Raw genomic sequence first — 13,623 nt, forward strand, 5'->3', positions numbered from 1 at the left:
TGACTTTATGCTTTTAACTGGAAAATGGTTAAATGAATGTAGTGCCACAACCACTTTAATTGAATCAGCATCGCCAGACTTCAACTTTATAAATGTCTCTTGGCCCAGACGAAAAGTGGAAGTGCAACTGTTCTGCGTGATGCAGGGTCAGAGGGAGGGAGACGTGAGTGCAAGAAAAAGGATGCTCTTCTTTCGCCATAATGATAAAGATAACGAAAGAGCACAGTTTTGAGCTGGCTTAAAAGCATTAAAAAAAAACAAAAGTAAGACACACCGCTGGTAATACTTGAAGAGTGGAGATGCAGAAGAGCTGCAACAAACTCGGCACATCATCTTAGACGCAGCACAGGCAGGTATTGCGCAGCAATGGGGGAGAGTACCTGTGGGCTTAAATAGGGGAGTGAGTAAATGAGTAAAATGAGTGAAACAAGTCACAGGTGCTTGTGATTAATAATCAGGTGAATCTGAGTGAGGTGTGTATGGGGGGGGGGGGGCAGTGGGCATGTCCCTTGGGCAGGGTGTCTGGAGCACTATGACACTTCACTTAATGGTTCCTTTCAGTACAAGCAGTTATCATTTAGTTACTTTACATCCTTTGAGTATCTCTGTGCAGTTCTAAAAGGGGTGCCTTATAATATTACTTGAATTGTCTAGAGGCTTCCAAAATACAATGCAGATTTTACTGATGAATTTGCAGACTAGTTATCTTTTATTTCCACTAATTTGACCATTTTGTAATTGCTGGTGATTTTAACATACTGACAGTTCCAAGGACATACATGTCTCAACATTTCAGCCTCTGTTAGGGATGTAGCTTTTTCCAGATCATTACTTTGATAAGTAATGATAAGTGTTCTATAAAATGTGGGCCTCATTAGACATTTTTAAAGCTCAGATGCATCAGTATTAGATGTTTATAAATAACAGCACAGCTATATTTTTCATGAGCAAAATGTGCACAGCACCATACAACGCATCAAGAAGTGTTGATTCTCTGCTGGATAGCTTCAACTAAAAGGTGCTAGTGTTATGGATGAGATTGCACTAGTTAAAGCTAAAACAATTTCATCCCAACAGGAATCACCATGGAGAAATGTTACCACAGTTCAAATTCACAAGAGAGAATGCAGGAATGCTGAATGCGGGTGGCGAAAGACAAAACTTTAGATTCGCAAAGTAATCTTCAGAGATAGGCTGCATGAGTGCAATACAGTAATATGCAAAGCAAGACAATCCTTTTTCCGTAGCATTACCAACAATAACATTAACAACAGCAAAATCCGCTTTGGTTGAGAAATTAACAAACTTGTGATCACAAATGACCTCTGAATTAGTATCAACTGAACAATGTAAAGATTTAGCATTCTTTTTTGGCACTAAAATTCTCAATATCAAACAAGCCATTAGTTGTTATCCACCCTGTGACCTGTCTGTCACCATGTAACCTTATCATGAAAATGACTGTTTAGTGCTATTAACAGTGAACTTTTAACTGATCCAGTGAATTACCTTAAATCATATATTTGCAGTCTTGATGTCTTACCGACTAGCTTCTTAAAGAATGTGTTTCACTCAATAGCAGCCAGTATACTTCAGATAGGAAACATTCCACTCTTATCAGGTATTTTACCTAGGTCACTAAACTCTGCAGTGTTGAAGCCTTTATTAAAAAACAAAAATCTGAAACCAACTGTTAAGTAATTACAGACCCATTTCAAATCTACTGTTCATTGAGAACATCACTTTCAAGCATCGTTCCATTTTTTATCCTCAAATAGCAAATCTAGACACATTTCTATTAGGATATTAGCCTATTCATAGTACTGATGATTGCTCTAATTATGGTAATTAATGGCATTTGTTTAAATGCAGACTCTGGGAAGTATCACCACTGCTCGATCTCAGTGCAGCTTTTGATACCGTAGACCTTAAGGTTCTCATAGACATACTTGAGAAGTCGGTTGGACTCTCAGGAGCATAAAATGGTTCAATTCGTACCTGCAAGTGAAAAATAGAAAATAGAAAATAATAGAAATTATTTGCATCACATAAACTTACTAACTCTGTCACACAGTGACAGTAGTTGTGATCTTGATATTTCTCTCACACAGTCCTGTTGGTGTTGTGGTCTTGATATTTTTTTCTCTCACACACATTTTTATCCCCTTATATGCTGGTTAGGGTCTCAGTCTGTCCTTCTCCTGAATATGTTATTGGATGATATTACTGAAGACAATTTCTCTTGAGGGAGACACACCACCATCAACACCAAGTCCAGATGAAAATAAAGCACCGGACCCTCAATTAGTCCTTTGTGCTTTATAGCAAGTTTTCTGCAGAAAGGATTCAAGTGTCTTGCACACACTGTTCAGAGCCAAGAATAGACCTGTCATTGCATACTGAGTCATTTATACACAGTAAAAAACAGAGCACAGCTCTATAGAGCATGAGGTCAACAGACGTGAAACTTCCTGTGTGTCTACACAAGTGACACACCACAAGGCATGATTTCTTCAAAACCGTACAAGCCATTTCACAGAATCTTAATGTAGTTCATGTGTAATTAACAGTAGCACATAAAATGCTTTAAACCATTAGAGAGTTCTGAATACAATGTTAAATATGAAATGCCAGCGTCAATGTCTTTATTTTACCTCACAGCTTTGCCTTTATCTGGGATTTATTTTGTTTGATCTTCCATAATTGACAAAATGGGACACACAACCAACAAATCAAGTTGAGTTTGGGCTATTACTTTCATAGGAAGTTAATGAATGTTGACCATGTTGAGCTAAATTCCATGGATTTGTTCTTTATTGAAGTTGAAATGTGTTCCATTGATGTGCAATCTATAAGTAAGTTTTTCTACTGAGCAAAGTTAGTAGTCCTCCTTGATTTTGTCACAGTTGGCCAGGTAGCCAGAGGAAGGGACACACCCACTCCTGCTAGGCATCACACTAAATACCTGCCTCGTTCCCAGTCTCCTGCCTATTAATCACCTTCACCTGTTCCTTGTTCATTCTCTCTATTTAAACCCACAGGTCCCGAGAGAAAGCGCTGCACATTAGTGGCTCGTCGGACTACTCGCTCCCACATAGTAGTGAGTACCATTCGTAGTGTTATCTTCATGTTCTGACAATGAAATATAAACAGCACTTTGGAGAAACCTTGCCTCTCGCTTCCTCTGAACCACCACCATCACAGAATGTGCAGCCACCTGGAAGCAAGCAGCACTGATTGGGCCCAACTGCTTTCTATCCAGGTTGTGACACTGGAGCAGCAGAAGCAGGAGATTAGGGAGATCTGCTCACTAGTTCAGAATCTCAGGCAGTGTGTGAACCGCCTGGCCATGAGTCCCGAACAGCGAGCAACCCCTGCCGTTACCCCACCTGTACCGGAAGGGTTAAGATGTCTGATTGCTTCCCCCAAGGCGTACAGAAGAGACCCAGAAAGCTGTGAAGGCGTTGTGGTGCAATGCAAACTTTTTTTGGGATATCAACCCTGTTTGCCAGACCATGCCAGAGTATCTTTTGTCATCTCCAGGTTAACCAGGAAGGCACGCACCTGGGGAGCCACACCCATGGCCAATTTGTCCCCATTGATGAATGACTACCATGGTTTCATTCAAGAATTGAAAGTGATATTTTACCATCCACGTCAGGGGAGACTCTGCGGTCTGCGATTAAGCCAGGGATACAGGACCACAGCGGACTACTCTATGGAGTTCCGGACACTTGCTGTGGGTACTTAATGGAACGAGCCTGCCTTGGTGGACATTTTCATAAATGGGCTGAGGGCAGACTTAAAAGCAGAGTTAGCATGCATACAGGAGGCTACCTCACTGAATGAAGTCATTTGCCTCGCCATTACATATGACCACCTCCTGCAGGAGCGACGACGCTACCGAGGGTTGCCTCAGCGAGAGGGACCTCCGGTGACTGGGCAGACGGAAGCTCCAGAGGAGCCGATGCAATTAGGCATGGCAGGGGCAAGGAACAAGCCCAAGAATCAGAGGAGACACAACCATTCGGTGAGTTCCTTCTCGACTCTTTCCATGTTTAAATTACCGGTGAAAGTATTCCGCCAGGGTCGTCGGCTTGCTGCATCCCTGCTAATCGCTGGCGCAGCAGGCAATGTTATGGACCGGGGTTTCGCGAAGAAGTTGGGAATAAAATCCATCGCCCCGCCTTCCCCTTTAAGCGTGCAAGCGCTCGATGGAGGACCAGTAGGATCAGGTTGCATCACACATGCCACTCCTCGCATTGTCCTTGAAACTAACGGGGAGCATGTTGAACATATCGTTTTCTACCTCCTTTCTTCTCTCTCTTACCCCATCACACTAAGTCTAACATGATTGCGTACTCACAACCCTCATCTACTTTGGAACAAGAACCTCGTCCTTAAGTCGGCACCCTCCTGCGACCAAAGATGTTTGACCGCCTGGGTAATCCCGTTCCAAGCGACATCTGTAGGGAGTCCTGGGGTTGAGAAACACTTCTCCAATCCTGAGGAGTATCGAGATCTGATGCAGGCCTTCAGACAAGGCAAGGGTACATCCATCCCTCTAGGTCACCGGCCTCTGCTAGTGTGTTTTTTGTAAAAAAAAAAAAAAGGACGGTGGTTTAAGACCATGTGTGGACTACAGAGGGCTTAACCAGCTGCTTGTACAGTACCACTATCCCCTGCCCTTGGTCCCAGCGGTGCTTGAACAGTTAAGGTGAGCCAGGTGTTTCACCAAATTAGACCTACGCAATGAATATAACCTCATAAGGATTAGAGAGGGTGATGAGTGGAAAACTCCCTTCAGCATATCATCAGGGCATTACAAATATTTAGTACTGCCGTATGGCCTGGCCATTGCTCCCACTATCTTCCAAGAGTATATCAACAAGGTCTTAAGGGAGTTCTTGGGTAAATCATTGCTTATATCGATGACATCTATTCCTCCTCCTGGGACCAACATGTGCAAGATGTAAGGACCGTTGTACCCTATTGCAGAACTCCCTCTACTGTAAGGCAGAGAAGTGTGAATTCCACTGCAGAGAGGTAACCTTCTTAGGTTATGTCATTCAGGAGGGCAGCGTGTGTATGCAAGCTGGCAAAGTGGAGGCCGTGATGGCCTGGCCAAGACCGCAGACTCGTAAGGAGTTACAGCGGTTCCTTGGATTCACTAATTTTTACAGGATATTTATTAAGTCCTTCAGCATGCTGGCTAAACCCTTCACTGAACTACTAAGGGGACAAGCATGAAGGGTGAAATGGAGTCCTGAAGCAGAGAGCTCATTCAAGAGGCTCAAGGCCGCCTTCTCTACCACCCCAGTGCTATAACAACCGGACCCAATAAAAAGGTGGACACATCAGATGTGGGAGTAGGCGCAGTGCTCTCACAATACACAGGAAAGGTAGAGAGACTGAGGCCCCTAGTCTACTTTTCACACAAACTGAGTCTGAAATTACGGAGTCTGAGTGATGAAATTTTGAAGAATGGAGGCATTGTATAAAGGGATCGCAACACCCCTTCACGGTGATCACTGATCACAAGAACCTGGAGTACCTCCAGACGACCAAATGTCTGAATGCCAGGCAAGCAAGGTGGTGGCTATTCTTCTCTAGGTTCGTTTTTCAAGTCAAGTACAGACCACGGGAGAAAAACGTAAGGGCTGACATGCGCTCCCAACAACATCATACAGAGGCTCAGTTGACCAGTTTGGAACCGGTTCTTTCTCCCTGTTGTTTCCTGGGGTCTGTGAGTTGGGATTTTGACCAGCAAATAGTGGTGGCCAATCCTCATCTGCACTGTCCACCCAATCGTGGTGCCCCCTAAACATTGTCGTGCACTTATCACATGGGTACACACTTCATTAGGTACGGGACATCTGGGTGTCTACCTGCACAGCCCAACTGTTAGGCACATGACATTGGTGGCCAGCCATAAACTATGTGAGCTATGTGGCTTCATGCTCGGACTACGCACACAGTAAGACACCCCGCACACCACCTGCAGATAAGCTGCTTCTGTTGCCTACTTCTGTGTGCCTGTGGTCACACATCGCCATGGACTTACCTGCCTCTGAGGGTAACACGGTCGTCCTAGTGATTGTTGATCGGTTCTCTAAAATGGTCCGGTTTATTCCCTTAACAGGACTGCCTACGGCCCTGGAGACCGCTGACCTACTCTTCTGTCACATCTTCAGACAATTCGGTTTACCAGTGGACCTTGTTTCAGACAGAGAACCGCAATTCGTGTCGAGAGTATGGAAGGAACTACTTGGGAAACTCGACATTAGTCAGCCTGACTTCTGGCTACCACCCCCAAGCTAATGGTCAGGTAGAGAGGGCAAATCAGGAATTAGGTAAGTTCTTGCGACATTACTGTCAGACACCCCGAAACCTGGAGCACTTACCTTTCCTGGGCTGTGTATGCGCAGAATTCGCTGCATCACACAGGGACTGGGTTGACACTATTTGAGTGCGTTTTAGGATACCAGCCACTGCTCTACCCCTGAAACACCCCTGTGTCTGACCAACCAGTGGTAGAGGATGGGTTTCGGCGCAGTGAACAAGTATGGGAGGAGACGCATCAGAAGCTAAGCAGAGCAATCGCGGCATACAAGAAGAAAGCTGACAGGAGACATGGAAAGACCCCCTTGTATGCTCCAGGACAAAGCATGTGGGTGGCGACAAAGGACAGTTGCGCAGGTTCCACGGGCAAACTGGCAACTAGGTATGAAGGTCCTTACACCATCACCAAGCGGAACAACGAAGTCGCCTATTGGGTAGTCGTGCCCGGCAATAGCAGGGCGTCCAGGAGCTTCCATGTATCCGCCCTAAAGCCTGTGGCAGAAGGTCCCCTCAAAGAAGACTCTGGTCACTCAGTTACCCCGCCCCCACCTATAGACATGGACAGGGGACTGGCTTATAGGGTAAGAGGACTGCTTGACTCCCAGAGGTTGGGTAACGGGTTGCAGTATCTTCTGGTGGACTGGGAAGAATATGGCCATGGAGGAGCGCAGCGGGGGGGGGCGTTCTTTCACGGTTGGTCGGGCAGCCAAAAGTAGGGACACGCCCACCTCTGCTAGGGATTACACTAAATACCTGCCTCATTCCCAATAATAATCACCTTCACCTGTTCCTTGTTCATTCTCTCTATTTAAACCCACAGGTCCTGAGAGAGAGTGCTGCATATTAGTGTCCCGTCGCACTACTCACTTCCACCGATCACGTTGCTACAAGGACTACCGAAACTTGGTAGTGTGTACCATTCGTAGTGTTATCTTCGCATTCTGACAATGGAAAATAAAGAGCACTTTGGACCAACCTTGCCTCTCGCTTCCTCTGAACCGCCACCGTCACAGATTTCCAGTTCATCAAGATAATGCTATAATAAGCATTAACACTAGGATTAAGATAGAGGCCTTTCAAATTGAAAACACAATAAATGTACATTTATTTACTGATTTAGATTAATTTATTTGATTAATCTAATTTATTTAGATTAATTTATTCTGCCAAGGTTTAAAATAAAATAGATTTGATCTGAAACACAAACCGGAAGAAAGAGAGACCACCAAGCCTGCCTGGAGTTAAGCCGCTTTTCCGTCCAGATTCTTGTGGTCGGTGATTATCGTAAAGGAGTGTCATGCTCCCTTGAGTCAATACTTCCATTCTTTGAAGGCAAGATTCATTGCCAGCAGGTTTCTGTTGCTTACTCAGCAGTTGCACTTGGCAGGGCTCAATTTACAGGAGAAGTATGCGATTAGCTGAAGCTTACCGGTGTTGCCTGCTCGCTGGGACAGCACAGAACTGACTCCCTCGTCCAAGGCATCAACCTCCATGACAAAGTGCTTGGGTTGAGTCGGGTTGCTGTACAGGGGCGCTGGCGAACGTGCCTTTGAGGTCCGCAGATCAGTCAGAGGCCTGGCAAAGATGATGAAAGACCAGATGAACTGCCAGTAGAAGTTTGTGAACCTAAGGAACTGCTGTGGCACATCTGCGGTTTTTGCCATTCAGTCTCTGCCTCCACCTTGCAGGGTTGCATATGCACAGAGCCCATTTGTCACCCTCTTCAATCCTTATTAGATTATAGGCATTGCAGAGCTCTAATTTATTAAAGCACTGCGCTCCCTGTAGCTGCATGAGAGCAGCTGGTACTAGTGGCAGCAAGTATGGGTACTTGACTAAAAGAGCATTTAGACCCCTATAGTCAATGCATGGCCTCAGTCCAACATCTGTCTTCTTAACAAAGAAGATACTGGCCGAGGCAGGTGAGGTGGAGGGGCGGACAAAACCCTGGGTCAGACCCTCGTGGTTGTATTGCTCCATGACTTGCTCCTCCTCCTGGAAGAGCAGATTCTCCCTGCATAGCTCTTTTAGGTTGATGGCACAGTCAAAGCTACGATGAGCAGAAAACTGTGCAGCCTCGGTGGGACTGAACACCTCGGCAAGGTCTTGGTATTGTGCAGGGATTGAGATGGCATTGACATCCAGGCTCTTTATGGAGATTAACAGGAGGAGCACAGCTCCTGCATGGTGTGTGTGAATGTGTGTGTGTGCATGGTGTGTGTGAATGTGTGTGTGTGCATGGTGTGTGTGAATGTGTGTTTGTGCATGGTGTGTGTGAATGTGTGTTTGTGCATGGTGTGTGTGAATGTGTGTGTGTGTGCATGGTGTATGTGAATGTGTGTGTGTGCATGGTGTGTGTGAATGTGTGTGTGTGCATGGTGTGTGTGAATGTGTGTGTGTGCATGGTGTGTGTGAATGTGTGTTTGTGCATGGTGTGTGTGAATGTGTGTTTGTGCATGGTGTGTGTGAATGTGTGTGGGTGCATGGTGTGTGTGAATGTGTGTTTGTGAATGTGTGTGGGTGCATGGTGTGTGTGAATGTGTGTGTGTGCATGGTGTGTGTGAATGTGTGTGTGTGCATGGTGTGTGTGAATGTATGTTTGTGCATGGTGTGTGTGAATGTGTGTTTGTGCATGGTGTGTGTGAATGTGTGTTTGTGAATGTGTGTGGGTGCATGGTGTGTGTGAATGTGTGTGTGTGCATGGTGTGTGTGAATGTGTGTGTGTGTGCATGGTGTGTGTGAATGTGTGTTTGTGCATGGTGTGTGTGAATGTGTGTTTGTGCATGGTGTGTGTGAATGTGTGTTTGTGCATGGTGTGTGTGAATGTGTGTGTGTGTGCATGGTGTGTGTGAATGTGTGTGTGTGCATGGTGTGTGTGAATGTGTGTTTGTGCATGGTGTGTGTGAATGTGTGTTTGTGCATGGTGTGTGTGAATGTGTGTGTGAGTGCATGGTGTGTGTGAATGTGTGTGTGTGCATGGTGTGTGTGAATGTGTGTGTGCGCATGGTGTGTGTGAATGTGTGTTTGTGCATGGTGTGTGTGAATGTGTGTGTGTGTGCATGGTGTGTGTGAATGTGTGTTTGTGCATGGTGTGTGTGAATGTGTGTTTGTGCATGGTGTGTGTGAATGTGTGTTTGTGCATGGTGTGTGTGAATGTGTGTTTGTGAATGTGTGTGGGTGCATGGTGTGTGTGAATGTGTGTGTGTGCATGGTGTGTGTGAATGTGTGTGTGTGCATGGTGTGTGTGAATGTGTGTTTGTGCATGGTGTGTGTGAATGTGTGTTTGTGCATGGTGTGTGTGAATGTGTGTGTGTGTGTGTGCATGGTGTGTGTGAATGTGTGTGTGTGCATGGTGTGTGTGAATGTGTGTTTGTGCATGGTGTGTGTGAATGTGTGTTTGTGCATGGTGTGTGTGAATGTGTGTTTGTGCATGGTGTGTGTGAATGTGTGTTTGTGAATGTGTGTGGGTGCATGGTGTGTGTGAATGTGTGTGTGTGCATGGTGTGTGTGAATGTGTGTGTGTGCATGGTGTGTGTGAATGTGTGTTTGTGCATGGTGTGTGTGAATGTGTGTGTGTGCATGGTGTGTGTGAATGTGTGTGTGTGTGCATGGTGTGTGTGAATGTGTGTGTGTGCATGGTGTGTGTGAATGTGTGTTTGTGCATGGTGTGTGTGAATGTGTGTTTGTGCATGGTGTGTGTGAATGTGTGTGTGTGTGCATGGTGTGTGTGAATGTGTGTGTGTGCATGGTGTGTGTGAATGTGTGTGTGTGCATGGTGTGTGTGAATGTGTGTTTGTGCATGGTGTGTGTGAATGTCTGTGTGTGCATGGTGTGTGTGAATGTGTGTTTGTGCATGATGTGTGTGAATGTGTGTTTGTGCATGGTGTGTGTGAATGTGTGTTTGTGCATGGTGTGTGTGAATGTGTGTTTGTGAATGTGTGTGGGTGCATGGTGTGTGTGAATGTGTGTGTGTGCATGGTGTGTGTGAATGTGTGTTTGTGCATGGTGTGTGTGAATGTGTGTGTGTGCATGGTGTGTGTGAATGTTGTGTGTGTGCATGGTGTGTGTGAATGTGTGTGTGCATGGTGTGTGTGAATGTGTGTGTGTGTGCATGGTGTGTGTGAATGTGTGTGTGTGTGCATGGTGTGTGTGAATGTGTGTTTGTGCATGGTGTGTGTGAATGTGTGTGTGTGCATGGTGTGTGTGAATGTGTGTTTGTGCATGGTGTGTGTGAATGTGTGTGTGTGCATGATGTGTGTGCATGATGTGTGTGCATGATGTGTGTTTGTGCATGGTGTGTGTGAATGTGTGTGTGTGTGCATGGTGTGTGTGAATGTGTGTTTGTGCATGATGTGTGTGAATGTGTGTTTGTGCATGGTGTGTGTGAATGTGTGTTTGTGCATGGTGTGTGTGAATGTGTGTTTGTGAATGTGTGTGGGTGCATGGTGTGTGTGAATGTGTGTGTGTGCATGGTGTGTGTGAATGTGTGTGTGTGCATGGTGTGTGTGAATGTGTGTTTGTGCATGGTGTGTGTGAATGTGTGTTTGTGTATGGTGTGTGTGAATGTGTGTTTGTGTGCATGGTGTGTGTGAATGTGTGTGTGTGCATGGTGTGTGTGAATGTGTGTTTGTGCATGGTGTGTGTGAATGTGTGTTTGTGCATGGTGTGTGTGAATGTGTGTGTGTGCATGGTGTGTGTGAATGTTGTGTGTGTGCATGGTGTGTGTGAATGTGTGTGTGCATGGTGTGTGTGAATGTGTGTGTGTGTGCATGGTGTGTGTGAATGTGTGTGTGTGTGCATGGTGTGTGTGAATGTGTGTGTGTGCATGGTGTGTGTGAATGTGTGTGTGTGCATGGTGTGTGTGAATGTGTGTTTGTGCATGGTGTGTGTGAATGTGTGTGTGTGTGCATGGTGTGTGTGAATGTGTGTTTGTGCATGGTGTGTGTGAATGTGTGTTTGTGCATGGTGTGTGTGAATGTGTGTTTGTGCATGGTGTGTGTGAATGTGTGTTTGTGAATGTGTGTGGGTGCATGGTGTGTGTGAATGTGTGTGTGTGCATGGTGTGTTTGAATGTGTGTGTGTGCATGGTGTGTGTGAATGTGTGTTTGTGCATGGTGTGTGTGAATGTGTGTTTGTGAATGTGTGTGGGTGCATGGTGTGTGTGAATGTGTGTGTGTGCATGGTGTGTGTGAATGTGTGTTTGTGCATGGTGTGTGTGAATGTGTGTTTGTGCATGGTGTGTGTGAATGTGTGTTTGTGCATGGTGTGTGTGAATGTGTGTTTGTGAATGTGTGTGGGTGCATGGTGTGTGTGAATGTGTGTGTGTGCATGGTGTGTGTGAATGTGTGTGTGTGCATGGTGTGTGTGAATGTGTGTTTGTGCATGGTGTGTGTGAATGTGTGTTTGTGCATGGTGTGTGTGAATGTGTGTGTGTGTGCATGGTGTGTGTGAATGTGTGTGTGTGCATGGTGTGTGTGAATGTGTTTTTGTGCATGGTGTGTGTGAATGTGTGTTTGTGCATGGTGTGTGTGAATGTGTGTTTGTGCATGGTGTGTGTGAATGTGTGTTTGTGCATGGTGTGTGTGAATGTGTGTGTGTGTGCATGGTGTGTGTGAATGTGTGTGTGCGCATGGTGTGTGTGAATGTGTGTGTGTGTGCATGGTGTGTGTGAATGTGTGTGTGAGCATGGTGTGTGTGAATGTGTGTGTGTGCATGGTGTATGCATGTAGAGGGCCCCTATTCTTGTCCTTTAAAGATGAGGAGACACCCTGGCAAGACTGTATTACCTTTACTGTGCTGTGACTGACATTGATGCTTCTCATAATTGCTTTGTTAAGCCCTCTTTTGTGACGAAAGCACTTTCTAACACCAAAGCTTTTTCATATTCTCTGCCTGTGTACTTTAGTGAACAACAATCATCCACCATGTCAGGATGGGTTCGTGCATACAGAGCAAGTAGCATTCATTAAATATTGCTAAGCAAGCAACGTTCACAGAAATATGTTTGATGAGGAGTATGACTATGAAGTAGAATCTGGGTCATTTTGAACATGGTGCCATTGTGCCATATCAGTTTCAGCCATATTAAAGGTGTCTTAATAGAAAAGTGAAAATGAGCTCCAACTCAACCATCATTGACTATAGTTAATGATGCCCAAATGAGATAACTATGAGATAACTAGCAACCATGACTAAAAAAAATTAGTCAGAGAATGTTATGTGTTGACATAATTTCCTAATTAAAACAGGAATGGTTTATCCCACCAAAAAAGGAACACCTATCTGGTGTTAGATTACTATATGTGACTCAGTGGGTGTGTTTGGGCAGGTTAACAAATCTTTGCTCTTTGAACCAAACAGGGGCATCTCAGTGGGTTATCATTTTAAATTTAATATTTTCGGAATATGAATGTGAGCATGATCTTATTGTTAGTTGCTAGCTATTCTGAACTATCACTGCTACTTATTGGGTTAGCTCAGTGGTTAAGGAACTGATGTTTGCCAGTTCAAGCCACACCACTACCAAGTTGCTACAGTTTGGCCCCTGAGCAAGGACCTTAACCCTAGTTGCTTCAGTCATAATTGTAAGTCACTCTGGATAAAATGAGCTAAATGTAAACTGGAATTAACTCACCAGATAAGGTTTAAGGCTGGATATGTGCTGTTCATCCTTACAGATCTAACTATATATTTCTGTTTTATTTGCATGTTACTGTGGAAATAATGCCAACACTGCACTAGACATGCTCATCTGTGATAAAGCATCCAAGATGATGCCAGAGGATGTCCTCAGTGCCACCACTAAATGAACAGATGCTGACATATCCATCCATCCACCATATACAGATACAGCTCACCCACCCTAGACCCCCTGGAGTAGCTGAGACTCCCACATCTGTAATGAAATACTTGGACTAAACATAATGTAATAAAACAGGGACTGTTTATTAGCTGGACTGCCACAGAAGTATTAATTCCTTCCTTAGTCTTGGTCCTCCCAAGGTTTCTTCCTTAATTCTGCCCAGGGAGTTTTTCCTTGCCACATTTGCCTCTGGCTTGCTCATTGGTGATGTGGGCCCATACATTTGTAAAGCTGATTTGTGATGTAAAAAGCACTATATAAATAAATGTGACTTGATGGCGTGTGGACAGGAGTTTTTGAGTGCTGTGGATTTCTCAGTTAATAATGGGGAAAAGCTCCAGACTCAACTTGAGGGTTGCTGTAAACAGTTCTGTTTTGCCACGTTGTAATGAATTATTGTTAATAAAGGTATTTTGGAG

At 44.9% G+C, this 13,623-nt stretch overlaps 1 long non-coding RNA gene across 1 annotated transcript; it reads left to right on the forward strand.

Annotated features, from left to right (window-relative positions):
* Positions 1-214: 214 nt before the first annotated feature.
* LOC118242171 lies at positions 215-13,392 on the forward strand. Its single transcript, XR_004776614.1, has 3 exons — positions 215-353; positions 3,042-3,100; positions 13,084-13,392. It is a non-coding gene; the product is annotated as an uncharacterized LOC118242171 (long non-coding RNA).
* The last annotated feature ends 231 nt before the right edge of the window (positions 13,393-13,623 follow it).

This window comes from Electrophorus electricus, chromosome 10, assembly GCF_013358815.1.
Source record: "Electrophorus electricus isolate fEleEle1 chromosome 10, fEleEle1.pri, whole genome shotgun sequence".
NCBI classification, from domain to species: domain Eukaryota; kingdom Metazoa; phylum Chordata; class Actinopteri; order Gymnotiformes; family Gymnotidae; genus Electrophorus; species Electrophorus electricus.